This window comes from Castanea sativa, chromosome 8 (assembly GCF_040712315.1).
Source record: "Castanea sativa cultivar Marrone di Chiusa Pesio chromosome 8, ASM4071231v1".
NCBI lineage: Eukaryota > Viridiplantae > Streptophyta > Magnoliopsida > Fagales > Fagaceae > Castanea > Castanea sativa.
In genome coordinates, this window is record NC_134020.1 from 6,713,496 (window position 1) to 6,734,935 (window position 21,440).

Below are 21,440 nucleotides of genomic sequence, written 5' to 3' on the forward strand. Positions count from 1 at the left end.
AAGTTTGGGATCTTGTAAAGGCGCCTAATGGCATTAAACCTGTTGGTTGCAAATGGATTTACAAGAGGAAGAGAGGGATAGATGGAAATGTTGAAACCTTTAAAGCAAGGCTAGTGGTGAAAGGGTATACACAAAAAGAAGGTATTGATTATGATGAAACTTTTTCGCCAGTAGCCATGCTTAAATCTATCAGAATTCTCTTATCCATTGCTGCTCATTATGATTATGAGATTTGGCAAATGGATGTCAAGACTGCATTTCTTAATGGTAATCTTGAAGAAGAAATCTATATGATGCAACTAGAAGGTTTCATAACAAAGAACCAAAAGCATATGGTATGCAAGTTGAAAAGGTCCATTTATGGACTTAAGCAAGCATCTAGATCATGGAACATCAGATTTGATCAAGAAATCAAGTCATTTGGTTTTGAACAAAATCTTGATGAACCATGTGTGTACAAAAGACATTGAGACAAAGTAGTAATGTTCCTAGTGCTTTATGTTGATGACATTCTACTCATTGGAAATGATGTAGGAGTAATGTCATCGGTAAAAGTTTGGTTGTCAAGCCAATTTGATATGAAGGACTTAGGTGAAGCTAACTATATTCTAGGGATCAAGCTTTGGCCAGATCGAAAGAATAGGATGTTAGGTTTGTCACAAGCTGGATATATAGATAAGGTTTTAGAACGGTTTAGCATGAAAAACTCCAAGAAAGGATTACTTCCTTTTAGACACGAAGTTCCTCTGTCTGATGACCAAAGGCTTAAGACTCAAGAGGAAGAAAATATGATGAGACAAGTTCCCTATGCTTCTGCTGTGGGAAGTCTCATGTATGCCATGATTTGTACTAGATTAGATATTTGTTATTCAGTTGGCATGGTCAACCGATATCAATCAAATTCAGGACCTAAACATTGGCAAGCTATAAAGCATATTCTCAAGTATCTAAGGAGAATGAGGGATTATATGCTTGTATACCGGTGTGAGGGTTTGATATCCATTGGCTATGCAGATTCAGATTTTTTAGTTGGATCTAGATTTCAAAAAATCCACGTCGGGTTGTGTTTTCACCTTGGGAGGTGGAGCCATAAGTTGGAGGAGTGTTAAGCAATCTTGTATTGCGGACTCCACCATGGAAGCTGAATATGTTGCTGCTTGTGAGGCGGCAAAGGAAGTTGTTTTGCTCAAGAAATTCCTTTCTGATCTTGGTGTTGTGAGAATGGAACAAGTTCCCATTACATTGTTTTGCGATAATAGTGGAGCAGTTGCACAATTCAAAGATCCAAGGAATCACATGAAAGGAAAGCACATTGAGAGGAAGTACCACATCATTCGAGACATTGTTGCTCATGAAGATGTAGTGGTAGAAAAGATTGAAAGTGCAAATAATCTAGTGGATCCCTTTACCAAAGCCTTGCCCTAAAGGACTTACGAGTCACATTTAGAGGAGATGGGAGTTAGATTAGTGCACAATAGTCTTTAGGGCAAGTGGGAGATTGTTAGGAAGTGTGCCCTTAAATCCTATTGTATGATGCTATGTATGACATTATGTATAAGTTAATGTTGTGATTAATAAAGTTGTTTTATTATTATATAAAAATAATGGTAAAGTGAATATTGGGACATTATCATATAGTTCATGAGATGTACAGTTTATGATTTATGTGAAAAGTCACAGAAGATATAAATCACAAGTTCTTTATAAACTCAGAATTGTAGTTCGTAGTCGGTGATGAAATTGGGCATTTTATCTACGAAGACTATAACATATCAACTAAGGTGATTTGTCTTGATCATGGAAATGGAGATTTCTAGTTCCTATGTTGATATGTCTTAAGAGTTAAGACATATTGAACTGGACCGCTGTGAGATTTATTACTCTTCTAACGACTGTCAAATGAATAATAAACTCACGACTTATATTTGCATGAACCCTTAATCCTGAGAGGATAATGGACCTGATCATGAAGTGTAGGTTGTTTTGATATATCTGGAGTGAGATCTAAAGTTACCGTCAAAACCTCAGTATGTTGGGCAACCACATTTAGTGTTGATAGAACATATATTCTCAAGATGGAATTCATAGTCTCTTAATGGAGATACAAAATATTCCCTTGAGATAAGTTTAATGAGTTTGGTTATTCAGAGAGTTAGGCCTAACCACTTTAGTAAGGAGTTACTAAAGTATATATTTATGGAATTGGATTTCATAAATATATGACGAATAACTTAAAGGATTAAACCAAGTACTCAAGGAATTAAGATGTAGTAATCTACAAATGGGCAGTCTACTTTCATGACTTTGTATTGCTACGAATATTTTATGAAGGGGTTGCATGTACAATAAAGTCTTAGGATATAATTTATAAATAAGGCATAGAGTGCAACTATATTTATATAGTGATATTAAATATAGTTAATGGTAACTTTGGACTTGTCAAGAGTTGACAGAAAAGCCGAATGCCCATTGGAGCTAGTGTCTTATTGGTCCCTTTTGGTCCCACTCTAAGCCAAAAACTTAAGCCTAATTGGAAAGGCCCAAAAGGGCAGCCCAATTTGATAATCAATTAGATACAAAGGGAGAAACATACAGAATTTTCTATAAGGAAATTCTAAGAACACTATTGTGAAGTGGTGTAAGAAGTGTTAGACACTTTGATTTTCTCCCTTTGAAAACTAATTGTGTAATACCCGGAAAAAAAAAAAGATTTAAAAGGAGGGGTATTTAAGTAATTTTCTTTTGTGGGGCCAATTTTATAATTTATAATTATAAGGGAGTTTTTAGAAAATAAGGTTGAAACCCTAGCTATATGTAAGCTAATTAAGTTAGAGTATAACGTCAGATTTTTTTGGAGGACTTCTGAGTTTGTTCAAGTAGTGAAAGATTGACGGCACACTTGAAGTAAGAGCCTAAGAAATCTCATTCTTTGTCAGATTTAGATTTTATATGGATTTAGAATTTTTTTTTATGTGAGAATTTCAACCAACAGTAAGACTTTCTGCATAATTTTTCTTAAAGGAATAGTATCGGATTGATGGAGTTAGAAAAAAAAAATGCTTGATGAAAAGAAGGAACACCAACTTCTTTAGGATTTATTATTATTTGTTTATTGATTTGGTAGAGGAAGAATAGAGTTTCCATAAAAGCTTGTGTCTGAACTTCATTTGTGTGATTTGTCCTCATGCCAAAAGAAAGCTAGAGGCGGCAGAAGCAAATATATATATATATATATATATATATATATATGTATATATATAAATCCATAGAATAATCCCCTTGACAAAGCAATGTGCCAACGCCAGCTTCCTTTTAATTTTATTATTATTATTATTAGTTCATTAATTTGGTAATTGAGGCATATAGGGAAGTCAACAAGTGATCATGGAACATGGTCTAGGCGATGCTTTTGACCCTATATGACAATATGTATCCTAGGTTTTAATTGGAGGCAGTAGAGGATATATACAAGCATTTTTACTCTGAGATAATAAAAAGAAATTATTGGATAATTTTAGTAGTCGCTCTGTTGGTCGGATACCGTTATAAATCATTCTTAAATTATTTGATTATTGAGTGAATAGTACTTGCAAAATTGTTTTAGGTAATACCTAAGGATTTTAGAAGAAGTGTTAGGGAGAAGTTCCTTTTGGTACAAATTTTGGAGGTAAGTAACCTTATCCTAATTGGTTTTATTTTGCGTATTTTAACTACTGAAAATTGTTTACAGTTGTTACAATTTTATTTTTATTGTAATATTGATTTCAAGTAAAGAATTATCACAAATATATCCGATTACTGAATATATGATGTATTTTATTTAATTTTTTTTTTAGCTATATTAATTTAAAGTAAAGAATATAAAAATATCACAAATATATTCGAATATTGAATATATAATTATATATAGGTATTTTAATGAGATATATTTTTGTTAGAACTATGATTTCATATATATGATATGGATAATTTGACTATGAATTGATTTTGATACCCAAGCCAATGGGGGTTATTTATTGTACTTTGATACCTAGCCAATGGGGGTTATTCATTGGTATTCTGATACCCAAACCAATGGGGGTTATTCATTGGTACTCTGATACCCAACCAATGGGGGTTATTCATTGGTACTCTGATGCCCAGTCACGGGGATATAGCGTGACCATAGTCATAAGATTGTTAAGAATATGAATTACGTTTGAATATTTGAACTATTTCGAGTCCTTAAAACTACAAATGTGATTTTGGAAATATTTGAGTATTTGAACTATTTTGAGTCATTAAAAACTGCTTATGTATTTTTGGAACCTATTGTAAGTTATAGTTTTTGATATATAGAAAACTGACTACTGTCTAAACCCTTTATGATATATCTGTAAGATTAAAGTATGTGATCTATTTGCAACTTATTATTTTAAGACTATGAAACTTAGTTATTTTTGAAAACCCATAGTATATTATAACTTTTGAAAACTCATATTGCATCTTATACTTTACAGATTTATTGCTTGATAGAACTTATTAGGACTTTGGTTACTTATTGAGTTGTCAACTCACCCCCCCTTTTTTCCCTCCAGTTTCAGATTGGGAAGAATAGCAAGTTTTGGGAGTTTTGATGTCTAGTTGTGAGCAGGAAAAGAAGCTTAGAGATTTTGGAATTGGATGGTCTTCTAATATTTTTATATTTATTGGCCAATTGACATTATGTACATGGGGTTTGGATTTTGTTCCTATTAAATTATTGGAGATCTATTCATAAAGAAATTGTTGAGGTATTTTGGATTTATTTGATTTAATTTTTGAGGATAAATTTTAGTTGCTAAGAAGGCCTTGCACACTTGTACAGTGCTTACTTCATAAGTGTGCGGCGGTTGTCACGTGCCTATCTATATAGTTGGGTTCGGGGCGTGACAAATTGAGAGACCACACTTCTTGGGCGTTAGTGGAATTGGAGTGAAGATTGAAAGTGTTCCCAAGTGCTTCTGATCTTCGGTTTTGAAATTCACTGCTCCAAGGTACACTCTTGTTCTCAAATTCTGAAACTTACATAGTACATGTTAACTTTTATGAATAAAGTAGATCCGTTATTTTTTCGCTATGTAAGTTTTGTATGCGATACAAACATGTATTTATCCATCATATGATTAGATCTACATGCCTATGTGTTCTTTGCCATGTTTTTGCTTAGATTATATGTTTATGCTTAGATTTACGTCCCTATGCTTAGATCTACATGTTATGCGTTCCGTGCCATGCTTGTGTGCTTAAATCTATGTTAGTTGCTATGTCATGTACTTCTATAGCCCTTTTGTCCTTTGATATCTCTCTTTCTTGTGTTTCTTTCTTGTGTATTGGCCCTTGTTGGTGGGGTGTAGGTCTAGATCATGTGGTCTAGGCCTACATCCGCACACCTAGGCCTATATCAAGGGGTTTGGATCATTTCCTTTATGCATGTTTATATTTGCTTATTTGCTTCTATGCTTTATCTCCATGTTAGCCTCTCTAGATCTTGGCTTTGCCATGCTTTGTGCCTCCCGTGAGATGTAGCCATTTATGAGATACACCTCCGTGGTGTTGGCGTGTTCGTTTCACACCTTTCTCCACTCTGTGCAACGCTGATATGCTTTCCTTACTTGCTTTGTGCCACCCGTTTGGCTTTCTTTGCTTTTATGCATCTTTTCACACTTGCCTGCTTGTTCATGCATAAGTTTATGTGTCATCCATACTCCAATCTAATGGAACTATGGACACTTGATCCAAACCTACATTTGTCCTCCTAGGACACCCCCTTTTTTGTTTGATAACATGTTTGTTTGCCCCCATTTGGCATCTTTTGCTAGATTGTCTTTCAGCATGCTTTCCTTCTATTTGTTTCTTTGCTTGTCTATTGGTTTTTTTTTTGTTTGCTGCATTTACATTCATGGAGCAAGGATGCATGGAGTGAAAACACGACCTCCTAGGCGCGAGCAAAAAGAGTAAGGATGCAAGCAAGAAGATGTAAGCCCATAAAGGGCAATGTTCAGTAGAATAGAGGCCTAGCCTCCCCAAGTGGTTATGTCTTTCTATCTCCCTTTCTGAGCCCCTTCTCTAGAGCATGTATTAGGGATCCCCCTCTCCTTGTACCCATTTTACTTTTCTTGCTTTTTGCTTGGGCCACGTTCTCTGGGTATGGCAATGTTCGTTTTACTTTTCTGCTCTATGTGATAGCATTGTGCATAATGTGTGTGTGTGTGTGTGTGTGTGTGTGTGTGTGTGTGTGTGTGTGTGTGTGTGTGTGTGTGTGTGTGTGTGTATGCCTGCCTGTGTGTGGGAGATCATGCACTTTGTATTTTGGACCTTTGTGGTTACGCGAGCGACCCTCACTAATCATGAGTGCTCTTGACCTTGTAGTTTGGTATGTGCTCAAGGTGATTGTCGTAGGTGCATATTCATTCTATATTGTGTGCACGATCATCACAATGTGATTGTCTTGATCCATGTCACCAAGTGACATTGGTTTCCTTATGTATGCAACACGCATCAACATGCTTGAAGCTTTGAAAGGCTTTGGCTCGTTACAGTACGATCATGTTAATGCGAGCCTATACACAGATGCGAAACCCTGCTAGTGTGCCATAGCAAACCAAATACGAAACTTTGTCGGATTTTCGCCATGAAAATAGGGCATCCCTATTGCTGTATTCTCACGTCGAAAGTTTGGTGAGAATAATGTTTTGTATGCCATGGCACATCTGAGGCGAAGCGCTATCGGATTTCTGCCACAAAAATAAGGTGAAATGCTACCAGATTTTCGCCGTGAAAATTTGGCAATGATTCCAAACACACTAGGAAAGAATTGATCGAGACCACACCTATTCCAAAACCAAACCTCAAAGCCCAAAACGACTAAAGCCTTGAAAGATAATGTTAATAGCTTGTTTTCGACTGCTAATGTCCAAAAATTATGATGTTACCAAAACAAAGGACTATCTTTGGACAAGCGTTGTGGGGTGCCTAACACCTTCCCCACACGTAACTAGATTTCGGAACTCAAGAATCAATTTTTTTTATCCAACCATATTAGATTAGGAAAAACGATATTTTTCTTAGCATAGGATTGGCAATAAAATCAAATAGAGTTAGGTGACCAATCACACTTTAGAAAAAAACCAATGAATGGTGGTGACTTCACTTACCCTTGGTAATATCCTTAAAATCAACTCAGATTCTAGTCACACACCCCAGGTACGGCACACCTCCACATATCATCTCTCACATTGGGAGAGAGAGGCATGCGAGCGTCGCTGCGATAGGTGGTCAAGCAGCCATGAGGTGCCGATAGGTGAGTTCACGGTTAGTAGCGCTTATAAGGTAATTATGGTTGTCTTTCCAAGCTCAGGCAGTGGAGAACCATTTGATTGTCAGAAGCGAAGCACTACTTGGAAAACTGTGTGGGATCCCTATGTTCCGAACAAGATCAAAGCTTTCACTTGGCGGGCTTGCAAAAATATTTTGATCACAAAGGCTAACCTTCGCCATCGGATGGTCATTGACAACCCTGTGTGTGAAGCTTGTGGTTTGGAGACTGAGACTAGTGCATATGTGTTCTGGCATTGTGAAAAGGCACGAGAAACATGGTGACTGTTGGTATTTTAGTGGATACTTGTGGGGCTTACTACCTTGAGTTTGTAGACCTTTTCTAGCACTTGAAGTAAGTCAACATGTGGACAATGAGCTGCTGAGCTTGATAGCTACCATGGCATGGAGCATATGTTTCAATCGAAATGCAATTAGATAGGGACAACCTAGGCAACAGGCTTCACTAGTACTGTACAAGGCCAGATCTTTGCTTGAAGAGTTTCAGTTAGCAAATTTTACTCCAACGAGACAGCTTGTGCCTGAGAACCTCACCTAGACACCTTGACTAGTGCTGTATTACAAGATCAACGCTGATGGTGCTGTCTTTGCCCAGCTTAATGCATTAGGAGTGGGAATGGTCATTACGGATTCAGCTGGAATAGTTGAAGTAGGCTTAAGTAGAAATCTAAGTGTGCCCTTGGGACCTCTAGAAACGGAAGCCAAGGCTTTGGTAAAAGGAGTTCGTTTCACATGGGAAGTGGGTATTTATGATGTAGTGTTTGAGAGTGACTTAAAAATAATCTCAACTGCAGTTTTAGGCAAGACAACCCCACCAATAACTATTGCTAACGTTATTTTGGGAATTCAATAACAATTACAGGTGTTTCGAATGGTACAAGTTTCACATGTAAAGTGACAAGGAAATAAGCCTGCTTATATATTGGCTCATTATGCCAAGGGTATTGATAGTTATTGTAAGGACACAATTCGAGCTCTTGACCCACAATCAGAAGGGAAAGGGCTTGAAAGACCTTTTTACAATAAATTTATAGAGAGTGGACTTGAAATCTAGATTCTAAAGGTGGTTTAAACAACACAGAAAGATGGGTTTTGGGCCTAATGGCACAAATAGGGAGTTGTTTATATGAATATGAATGAAAATTCATCCTCGGACACAATTCGAAGATAGTTTATAATACTGCTTCTCAAGATAGATTACAATTTTGGACAGTCAGATTTATCATGTACTATTCTTTCTTTTCTCTCCAAAGAAAGCCTCCCCTTTTTCCGAAGGTCCCTTCTCTCATTTATACTTCCTCCTTCTCCCCTTCTCATCTTCCACCTCATGGTTATAACGCTGGCTTAGATACTTGTCCCATCCATTTTTCCTGAAGTCTTCTGGAGACAAGGGCCAAGTTTCAAACCTCATGCTTAGATTCCATTTCTCCATTAATGCGGCCAGCATATCAGTTGCAGAGTCTTTAATGCGGGGGCAGTGGTAGCAGCTTTATCTTAGATATTTCACCGCCCTTTCTATTATCCTCCATGTGTACCGTGTCTTCCCTAAACCATAGGAATTTCTATAACATAGCCTGGGGATATTAAACCTTCCCTTCTATTAACTTGGCTTCATTTTCCGAGGACACAATCTTCCTCAAACATATTTATTTAGACATTATTGCTTTTTTACCTAGTATTTTCTTTATGAGGTACATTCACACACCATTAGATCACTTGATGTCCTCGGATTGGGCTTTTAGCCCAAAAGATATTCTTGGGCCACCCTTCATAAATTACTGGGCCCAATGTCCCTACAATAGCCCCTCAAGATTCTTATTTCTCCAATTCGGGATGAAGGAGGATCTCGACATCTGTCTCCTTTTGTCCTGCAGATATTTGGCAATATTGCTGACAGGGATGATGATTTTTGAACTGCCCATCACATGTTCTTGATGTTTCGGCATGCGAAGCGTCCTTAAATTAAATTCTGGCGTCTTTATGTTCCCCACATTTAGCGATGAGACACGCATCCAACGGTTGAGGATTTCCCTTGGGCAGAGGCGGGAATTCTCCCGCTTCATAATTGCCAATGATATATAAATACCAATTTCTTTCAAATCCTCTCACACACCACAACGCTCCTATAACTTACCTGCCACATTTTGCCATCTACACGTGCTTTCTCATTTTACCAAATATCCTGGCCGAGGTGACTGTGCCCTTTTTTTTTGTTAAAGTAAGTTCTCTCATACTCTCTCCCTTTCTTATCAGCTCTTTTTCTTTTTCTTTTTCTTCCTTCCCCTTTCTTTTTCTCTGTACTCCTTTATCCTCGGCTAGTCTATTTTCTTAGTTTTTCTAACATACCTACACCCTTTTTTTCCCAAAAATGGGTAGATTTGCATCCCTAGTGGATTCAAATGAAGAAATAGAGCAATTTAAGGCTAAATACTGAATTCCCTCGGGGGTATCTATTACGTACTGTACAAAAGAGGAGTATTTCGTAAAAAGAAAAACGGGAGAGGTAGTAATCCCGATGATTGCATTCATCGAAGGAGGGATGAGAATTCCCATGGGGACTGTCACTAGGGATTATCTTAGGGCTTTTAGACTAGCTCCTACCCAGTGTGCCCCAAATGTGTTTAGGCTCCTAGGTTCTATAGATGCCCTAAATGAGAAGATGAACCTATGACTCACTCATCACGATGTGAACTGGGTTTATAACCTCCACTACCTAACGAAAAAAGATGAAAATACTTAAAATCTAGGCATCCAGTAGTTAGGTTAATTCAATGCCTCCCTGAATCCAATAAGGGTCTAAAAAACGACTTCCTGATCATATCAGGAGATTGGCTCGACGGCTTACCCTGTCTGACAAGGGAGGGGACCCCAGGTGAAGTTTTGGATCTATCTAAATCCCTTAAAAAGCATTCCTTTTACCTTTTTATCTATTCTTACCTTGTTTTTCTTTCTTTTGGACAATTTGTAGACCCACACGCAGCAGATCGTCACCCTCTCCTCGTTGATTTTGGGAGATTAGAAAAAATTTTACAAGCCGAAGTCATTGTGCATACAGATGGCCAACTTCGAGCGGCTCATTTAATCCTTGGTTACGATCCCATTTCCAAAGCTTTTCAGGTGCCAAAGTGTGTGATCAAAGCCAAGGACCCACGTCTTCCCCTGATAAGCATTACCGTTGAAGGTTTTCTGCTACCCGAGGGGGCTTCTATTCCTCAGGGTACCTTGGTTACCCAACCCATACAACCCCCACAACCCGTTCCGGAAGGTATTCCCCTAATCCTTCTTTCAACACAACATACATTTGGTGAAGCAACCTCTTCCCAACCTGGCATAAAGGAAGAAGAAGAGATTGTTGAAGTATCTGATTCCGAGGACGAGTTCAAGGTTTTTAATCAACCTCACCCCCCTGAAGACCAAGTTTCTGTCCTCGGCACATCCTTTCAAACCCTACAAGACATCATCCAACAACCTGATCCCATGGGTATCTAGCGCAAGCTAAAGCCGAGTCTCAAAGATGTACTTGAAGCTCAAGCAGGGACTCAAGAGCTTCCTAAGGAACCTCGCACCAGGGTTCAAGATAAAGGCGCTAAAAAAGGCCCTGAATCTAGGCTCCCTCCTCCTCCCCCTCCTTCCCAATCTCAGCGTACCAACCCGGCTGACCATAAAAGAAAACGGGACCAGCAAAAAGGGAAAGAAGTGATGAAGGGAGGGAAAGGCTCTCTTCCCAAGGAGCTTGAGCTCGAAAAAGGAGGAAAACAGGCCCGCACCGTGCAGACGAGGTCAGATAGACGGACCGAATCTCACGCTGATGTACACGCTCCAATTTGGGTCCCTAATATGACTATGGATGACCACGTAGTCACTGTTGACGCATCCATCAGGAACTCCGATGAGGGAACAGCCGCTTGCGTAGCAGACGCATTGGAGCAAGCTTTGCTGTTACCAGAGGATATGGGTGAGCTCAGAAAAATGAGAGACCAAAATGTCTTCATGATTTTGAAGAAGGAGCTTGCCATGGTAAGCATCTCGTCCAAGCCTTGTTTACTTCTATTCCTGTTACTTTATAAAAATTGTAACTTTGTCTTATTATATTGTTGTCTTCCATGCATAGGCTGTTCAGTCTGCTCATAGGGCAGAAGATATCGCTATTATCTTGTACAAGTCCTTAAAGGCTGAAGAATCAAGGCGTGAAATCGCCCAAAGGATCTTGGACCTACAAAAGAAAAAAACTACAAGAGGTCACGGATAAACTTACCAAGGCAGAGAGTGAGAAGTCCAGTTTGGATGCCGCTCTTAAAACAAATGCGAAACAAACTAAGGACCAAAGACTGCTGCTCAGGCAAACTGATGAGAACCTTGCTGCCGTGAGAAAGCTAATTGAGGATCTTAGAAAAGATTTAAAGGAGTCTGAGAGGGTAAAGGAAGAGGCCATCAAGACCAAAGAAAAGGCCATCCAAGAAAAAGAAGAGGTTGAGAATGCAAAAGACCGAGCTGAACAAGAAGGTTATGAGGTTAGCGTGAAGGAGATCACAGAAACTTTCAAGGTTCAGGTCCCTGAGGTATGCAAGTATTACTGCCTCCAAGTGTGGAACGAGGCACATTTTCGAGTTGGGGTTGAGGCTTCTTCTACCTTTTGGAAGGCAGAGAGTGTCTACTTCCCTCCAGCCATTCGAGCCTCTGACCTTCCTCAAGTCAATGATGATGCTGACCTATAAGTATCTGAGGACAAAGAAAGTGAGATAGCTGAAGACTGCCTTTGCTGAAAGTCAACTCCCAAAGCAAGCTGATCCAATAGAAGGAAAGGCACTAGAGGACACACAGCCCTCAAGTGACCCCAAAGACTCCTCCAAGGACAAGCAGGGTGATCAGAAAAATCCAACAACCTTAAAGGATGATCCAAAAGGCAAAGGAATAGCTGTTGAGCCCTCGGCGCAACCTCAGCTCCCACAAGATCCTAAAGGCCCTTTGAAGATAAAGTTGAAGCAATGACTGTTCTCCTCTTTTCTCTAGCCTTTCCCTTTATCTCTACCTAATGTAATTTTGACAACTCACAAGTATATTGTAATTCCAAAGAAATTTGAATTTAATGAAAACACAAGTTCAACCACCTTTGTTTGATGTTTTCGCTTTTTTTTTTTACCTTGATCACACTACTTCATACTTGTTTTGCTATATTTAGAACAGTAATCATTTTACCTTTATTAGTTAACAAATCTAAGGCAACAACCTGGATTGAATTAGGAAAGAAACATGTTCAATATGTCTGCAAATGCATTAGGTGATGCTCATGGATTTCCATCCATTTATCACTATCTCAGGGAGACTTCAAGATATACGGATTGAACGTAGTTGAATTTCATTTAGATGGGGCACGTCCAAGGACCAAAACATTTATTAGGCTCTGTTCAACACTTAGTGAGATATCCACTTAGATGGGGCATGTGGTCCGAGGATCCAGGCATACCAAGCTTCAGTTTGACACTTAGTGAAAAGAATTGAAATGTTAATTTCCCCAAAGTAGATGATCCGAGGACTAGACATAACTAAGGTTCTATCTAACACTTGATAAAAATATCAATTTAGACGAGGTATGTGGACCGAGGATCCAGGCAAACCAAGCTTCAGTTTGATACTAAATGAAAAAAATTGAAGTGTTAATTTCCCCAAAGTAGATGATCCGAGGACCAGGCATAACTACGGTTCTATCTAACACTTGATAAAAATATCAATTTAGACGAGGTATGTGGACCGAGGATCCAGGCATACCAAGCTTCAGTTTGATACTAAATGAAAATAATTGAAGTGTTAATTTCACCAAAGTAGATGATCCAAGGACCAGGCATAACTAAGGTTCTGTCTAACACTTGATAAAAATATCAATTTAGACGAAGTATGTGGTCCGAGGATCCAGGCATACCAGGCTTCAGTTTGATACTAAATGAAAATATTTGAAGTGTTAATTTCCCAAAGTAGATGATCCAAGGACCAGGCATAACTAAGGTTCTGTCTAACACTTGATAAAAATATCAATTTAGACGAAGTATGTGGTCCGAGCATCCAGGCATACCAGGCTTCAGTTTGATACTAGATGAAAAGAATTGAAGTGTTAATTCCCCAAAGTAGATGATCCAAGGACCAGGCATAACTAAGGTTCTGTCTAACACTTGATAAAAATATCAATTTAGACGAGGTATGTGGTCCGAGGATCCAGGCATACCAAGCTTTAGTTTGATACTAAATGAAAAGAAATGAAGTATTAATTTCCCCAAAGTAGATGATCCGAGGACCAAACATAACTAAGGTTCTGTCTATCACTTGATAAAAATAACAATTTAGACGAGGTATGTGGTCCGAGCATCCAGGCATACTAGGCTTTAGTTTGATACTAAATGAAAAGAATTGAAGCGTTAATTTCCCCAAAGTAGATGATACGTGGACCAGACATAACTAAGGTTATGTCTAACACTTGATAAAAATATCAATTTAGACGAGGTATGTGGGCCGAGGATCTAGGCATACCAAGCTTTAGTTTGATACTAAATAAAAAGAATTGAATTATTAATTTCCCCAAAGTGGATGATCCGACGACCAAACATAGATAAGGTTCAGTCTATCACTTGATAAAAATATCAATTTAGACGAGCTATGTGGTCTGAGGATCCAGGCATACCACGCTTCAGTTTGATACTAAATGAAAATAATTGAAGTGTTAATTCCCCAAAGTAGATGATCCAAGGACCAGGCATAACTAAGGTTCTGTCTAACACTTGATAAAAATATCAATTTAGACGAGGTATGTGGTCCGAGGATCCAGGCATACCAGGCTTCAGTTTGATACTAAATGAAAAGAATTGAAGCGTTAATTTCTTAAAGTAGATGATCCAAGGACCAGACATAACTAAGGTTCTGTCTAACACTTGATAAAAATATCAATTTAGACGAGGTATGTGGTCCGAGCATCCAGGCATACTAGGCTTCAGTTTGATACTAAATGAAAAGAATTGAAGTGTTAATTTCCCCAAAGTAGATGATCCGAGGACCAGACATAGATAAGGTTCTGTCTATCACTTGATGAAAATATCAATTTAGACGAGCTATGTGGTCTGAGGATCCAGGCATACCACGCTTCAGTTTGATACTAAATGAAAATAATTGAAGTGTTAATTCCCCAAAGTAGATGATCCAAGGACCAGGCATAACTAAGGTTCTGTCTAACACTTGATAAAAATATCAATTTAGACGAGGTATGTGGGCCGAGGATCCAGGAATTCCAAGCTTTAGTTTGATACTAAATGAAAAGAATTGAAGTATTAATTTCCCCAAAGTAGATGATCCGAGGACCAAACATAGATAAGGTTCTGTCTATCACTTGATAAAAATATCAATTTAGACGAGGTATGTGGTCCGAGGATCCAGGCATACCAAGCTTTAGTTTGATACTAAATGAAAAGAATTGAAGTATTAATTTCCCCAAAGTAGATGATCCGAGGACCAAACATAACTAAGGTTCTGTCTAACACTTGATAAAAATATCAATTTAGACGAGGTATGTGGGCCAAGGATCCAGGCATACCAAGCTTTAGTTTGATACTAAATGAAAAGAATTGAAGTGTTAATTTCCCCAAAGTAGATGATCCGAGGACCAAACATAGATAAGGTTCTGTCTAACACTTGATAAAAATATCAATTTAGACGAGGTATGTGGTCCGAGCATCCAGGCATACTAGGAATTAGTTTGATTCTAAATGAAAAGAATTGAAGTGTTAATTTCTCCAAAGTAGATAATCCGAGGACCAGACATAGATAAGGTTCTGTCTATCACTTGATGAAAATATCAATTTAGACGAGGTATGTGGTCCGAGGATCCAGGCATACCAAGCTTTAGTTTGATACTAAATGAAAAGAATTGAAGTATTAATTTCCCCAAAGTAGATGATCCGAGGACCAGACATAACTAAGGTTCTGTCTAACACTTGATAAAAATATCAATTTAGACGAGGTATGTGGTCCGAGGATCCAGGCATACCAAGCTTTAGTTTGATACTAAATGAAAAGAATTGAAGTATTAATTTCCCCAAAGTAGATGATCCAAGGACCAGACATAACTAAGGTTTTGTCTAACACTTGATAAAAATATCAATTTAGACGAGGTATGTGGTCCGAGCATCCAGGCATACTAGGCTTTAGTTTGATACTAAATGAAAAGAATTGAAGTGTTAATTTCACCAAAGTAGATGATCCAAGTACCAGGCATAACCAAGGTTCTGTCTAACACTTGATAAAAATATCAATTTAGACGAAGTGTGTGTTCCGAGGATCCAGGCATACCTGGCTTCAGTTTGATACTAAATGAAATAAATTCAAGTGTTAATTTCTTCAAAGTAGATGATCCAAGGATCAGACATAAATAAGGTTCCGTCTATCACTTGATAAAAATATCAATTTTGACGAGGTCTGTGGTCCGAGGATCCAGGCATACCAAGTTTCAGTTTGATACTAAATGAAAAGAATTGAAGTGTTAATTTCCCAAAGTAGATGATCCAAGGACCAGACATAACTAAGGTTCTGTCTAACACTTGATAAAAATATCAATTTAGACGAGGTATGTGGTCCGAGGATCCAGGCATACCAGGCTTTAGTTTGATACTAAATGAAAAGAATTGAAGTGTTAATTTCCCCAAAGTAGATGATCCAAGGACCGGGCATAACTAAGGTTCTGTCTAACACTTGATAAAAATATCAATTTAGACGTGGTATGTGGTCCGAGGATCCAGGTATATGAAGCTTTAGTTTGATACCAACTGAAACGATTTGAAGTGTTAATTTCCCAAAAGTAGAAGATCAAAAGATCAGACAAACTAAGGTTCTGTCGAACACTTGAAAAAAATATTAAATTAGGTGAGGTATATTGTTCGAGGATCCAGGCATACTAGGCTTCAGTTTGATACTAATTGAAAAACATTGAAGTGTTAATTTTATCAAAGTAGATGATCGAAGGACCAGGCATAACTAAGATTCTGTCTAACACTTGATAAAAATATCAATTTAGAAGAGCAATATCGTCTGAGGATCCAGGCATGCCAAGGTTTAGTTTGATGCTAAATAAATAGATTAGGAGTGTTAATTTCAAAAGTAGATGATCCAAGCACCAGACAAACCAAGGTTCTGTCTAACACTTGATACAGATCTCAATTTAGACGAGCATTGTGGTCCGAGGATCTAGGCATACCAGGCTTCAGTTCGATACTAAATGAAAAGAATTGGAGTGTTAATTTTCCCAAAGTAGATGATCCGAGGACCAGGCATAACTAAGGTTCTATCTAACACTTGATAAAAATATTAATTTAGACGAGGTATGTGGTCCGAGGATATAGGCATACCAGGCTTCAGTTTGAGACTAAATGAAAAGAATTGAATTGTTAATTTCCCCAAAGTAGATGATCCAAGGACCGGGCATAATTAAGGTTTTGTCTACCACTTGATAAAAATATCAATTTAGACGAGGTATGTGGTCCGAGGATCCAGGCATACCAAGCTTTAGTTTGATACTAAATGAAAAGAATTGAAGTGTTAATTTCCCCAAAGTAGATGATCCGAGGACCAGGCATAACTAAGCTTTCGTCTAACACTTGATAAAAATATCGATTTAGACGAGGTATGTGGTCCGAGGATCCAGGCATACCAGGCTTCAGTTTGATACTAAATGAAAAAATTGAAGTGTTAATTTCCCCAAAGTAGATAATCCGAGGACCAGACATAGATAAGGTTCTGTCTATCACTTGATGAAAATATCAATTTTGATGAGGTATGTGGGCCGAGGATCCAGGCATACCAAGCTTTAGTTTGATACTAAATGAAAAGAATTGAAGTGTTAATTTCCCCAAAGTAGATGATCCAAAGACCAGCTATAACTAAGGTTCTGTCTAACACTTGATAAAAATATCAATTTGGACGAGGTACCTGGTTTGAGGATCCAGGCAAACCAAGCTTCATTTTGATACTAAATGAAAAGAATTGAATTGTTAATTTCACATAAGTAGATGATCTGAGGACCAGACAAACTAAGGTTCTGTCTAACACTTGATAAAAATATCAATTTAGATGAGCTATGTGGTCTGGGGATCCAGGCATACCAAGCTTCAGTTTGATACTAAATGAAAAGAATTGAAGTGTTAATTTCCCCAAAGTAGATGATCCAAGGACCAGGCATAACTAAGGTTCTGTCTAACACTTGATAAAAATATCAATTTAGACGAGCTATGTGGTCCGAGGATCCAGGCATACCATGTTTCAGTTTGATACTAAATGAAAAGAATTGAAGTGTTAATTTCCCCAAAGTAGATGATCCGAGGACCAAACATAACTAAGGTTCTGTCTAACACTTGATAAAAATATCAATTTAGACGAGGTATGTGGTCCGAGGATCCAGGCAGACCACGCTTTAGTTTGATACTAAATGAAAAGAATTGAAGTGTTAATTTCACCAAAGTAGATGATCCAAGCACCAGGCATAACTAAGGTTCTGTGTAACACTTGATAAAAATATCAATTTAGAAGAAGTATGTGGTTCGAGGATCTAGGCATAGCAAGATTTAGTTTGATACTAAATGAAAAGAATTGAAGTATGAATTTCCCCAAAGTAGATGATTTTAGGAGCAGACATAAATAAGGTTCTATCTAACACTTGATATAAATATAAATTTAGACGAGCTATGTGGTCTGAGGATCCAGGCAAAGCAAGCTTCAGTTTGATACTAAATGAAAAGAATTGAAGTGTTAATTTCCCCAGAGTAGATGATATGAGGACCAGACAAACTAAGGTTCTGTCTAACACTTGATAAAAATATTAATTTATACGAGGTATGCGGTCTGAGGATAGACGCATACCAAGCTTTATTATGATTCTAAATTAAAAGAATTGAAGTGTTAATTTCCCAAAATTTGATGACCCAAGGACCAGGCATAACTAAGGTTCTGTCTAACACTTGATAAAAATATCAATTTAGACGAGGTATGCGGTCCGAGGATCAAGGCATACTAGGCTTCAGTTTGACACTAAATGAAAACAATTGAAATATTAATTTTCCCAAAGTAGATGTTCCGAGGACCAGACATATATGAGGATCTATCTAACACTTGATAAAAATATCTATTTAGACGAGCTATCTGGTTTGAGCATCCAGGCAAACCAAGCTTCATTTCGACACTAAATGAAAAGAATTGTAGTATTAATTTCCCCAAAGTAGATGATCCAAGGACCAGGCATAACTAAGGTTCTGTCTAACACTTGATAAAAATATCAATTTAGACGAGGTATGTGGTCCGAGGATCCAGGCATACCAAGCTTTAGTTTGATACTAAATAAATAGATTTGAAGTGTTAATTTCAAAAGTAGATGATACGAGGGCCAGACAAACTAAGGTTCTGTCTACCACTTGATAAAAATATCAATTTAGACGAGGTATGTGGTCCGAGGATCCAGGCATACCAGGCTTCAGTTTGATACTAAATGAAAAGAATTGAAGTATTAATTTCCCCAAAGTAGATGATCCGAGGACCAGAGATAAATAAGGATCCATCTAACACTTGATAAAAATATCAATTTGGACGAGGTATGTGGTCTGAGGATCCAGGCATACCAAGCTTCAGTTTGATAATAAATGAAAAGAGTTGAAGTGTGAATTTCCTCGAAGTAGATGATTCAAGGACCAGGCTAAACTATGGTTCTGTCTTACATTTGATAAAAATATCAATTTAGACGAGGTATGTGGTCCGAGGATCCAGGCATACCAAGCTTTAGTTTGATACTAAATGAAAAGAATTGAAGTGTTAATTTCCCAAAGTAGATGATCCAAGGACTAGACAAACTAAGCTTCTAACACTTGATAAAATATCAATTTAGACGAGGTATGTGGTCCGAGGATCCAGGCATACCAGGCTTCAGTTTGATACTAAATGAAAAGAATTGAAGTGTTAATTTCCCCAAAGAAGACGATACGAGGACCAGACATAGATAAGGTTCTGTCTAACACTTGATAAAAATATCAATTTAGACGAGGTATGTGGTCCGAGGATCCAGGCATACCAAGCTTTAGTTTGATACTAAATGAAAAGAATTGAAGTTTAATTCCCAAAGTAGATGATACGAGGACCAGACATAACTAAGGTTCTGTCTAACAGTTGATAAAAATATCAATTTAGACGAGGTCTGTGGTCCGCGGATCCAGGCATACCAAGCTTCAGTTTTATACTAAATGAAAAGAATTGAAGTGTTAATTTCACCAAAGTAGATGATCCAAGGACCAGGCATAACCAAGGTTCCGTCTAACATTTGAAAAAATATCAATTTAGACGAAGTGTGTGGTATGAGGATCCAGGCATACCAGGCTTCAGTTTGATACTAAATGAAAAGAATTGAAGTGTTAATTTCCCCAAAGTAGATGATACGAGGACCAGACATAACTAAGGTTCTATCTAACACTTGATAAAAATATCAATTTAGACGAGGTATGTGGTCCGAGGATCCAGGCATACCAAGCTTCAGTTTGACACTAAAAGAAAAGAATTGAAGTGTTAATTTCCCCAAAGTAGAGGATCCAAGGACCAGCCATAACTAAGGTTCTGTCTAACACTTGATAAAAATATCAATTTAGACGAGGTATGTGGTCCGAGGATCCAGGCACACCAAATTTTAATTTGATAATAAATGAAAATATTTGAAGTGTTAATTTCCCAAAGTAGATGATCCAAGGGCCAGACAAACTAAGGTTCTGTCTAACACTTGATAAAAATATCAATTTAGACGAGGTATGTGGTCCGAGGATCCAGGCACACCAAATTTTAATTTGATACTAAATGAAAATATTTGAAGTGTTAATTTCCCATAAGTAGATGATCCGAGGAACAGACATAAATAAGGATCTATCTAACACTTGATAAAAATATCAATTTAGAGGTATGTGGTCCGAGGATCCAGGCATACCAGGCTTCAGTTTGATACTAAATGAAAAGAATTGAAGTGTTAATTTCCCCAAAGTAGATGATCCAAGGACCAGGCATAACTAAGGTTCTGTCTAACACTTGATAAAAATATCAATTTAGACGAGGTATGTGGTCCGAGATCCAGGCATACCAAGCTTTAGTTTGATACTAAATGAAAAGAATTGAAGTGTTAATTTCTCCAAAGTAGATCATACGTACACCAGACATAACTAAGGTTCTGTCTAACACTTGATAAACAAATCAATTTAGACGAGGTATGTGGTCTGAGCATCCAGGCATACTAGGCTTCAGTTTGATACTAAATGAAAAGAATTGAAGTGTTAATTTCCCCAAAGTAGATGATCCGAGGACCAGACATAGATAAGGTTCTGTCTATCACTTGATGAAAATATCAATTTCGACAAGCTATGTGGTCTGAGGATCCAGCCATACAAAGCTTTAGTTTGATACTAAATGAAAAGATTTGAAGTGTTAATTTCTCCAAAGTAGATGATACGTGGACCAGACATAACTAAGGTTCTGTCTAACACTTGATAAAAATATCAATTTAGACGAGGTATGTGGTCCGAGCATCCAGGCATACTAGGCTTTAGTTTGATTCTAAATGAAAAGAATTGAAGTGTTAATTTCCCCATAGTAGATGATCCGAGGACCAGACATAGATAAGGTTTTGTCTATCACTTGATGAAAATATCAATTTAGACGAGCTATGTGGTCCGAGGATCCAGGCATACCAAGCTTTAGTTTGATACTAAATGAAAAGATTTGAAGTGTTAATTTCCCAAAGTAGATGATCCGAGGACCAGACATAACTAAGGTTCTGTCTAACACTTGATAAAAATATCAATTTAGACGAGGTATGTGGTCCGAGGATCCGGGCACACCAAGCTTTAGTTTCATACAAAGTGAAAAGAATTGAAGTATTAATTTCCCCGAAGTAGATGATCCGAGGACCAGACATAAATAAGGTTCTATCTAACACTTGATAAAAATATCAATTTAGACGAGGTATGTGGTCCGAGGATCCAGGCATACCAGGCTTCAGTTTGATACTAAATGAAAAGAATTGAAGTGTTAATTTC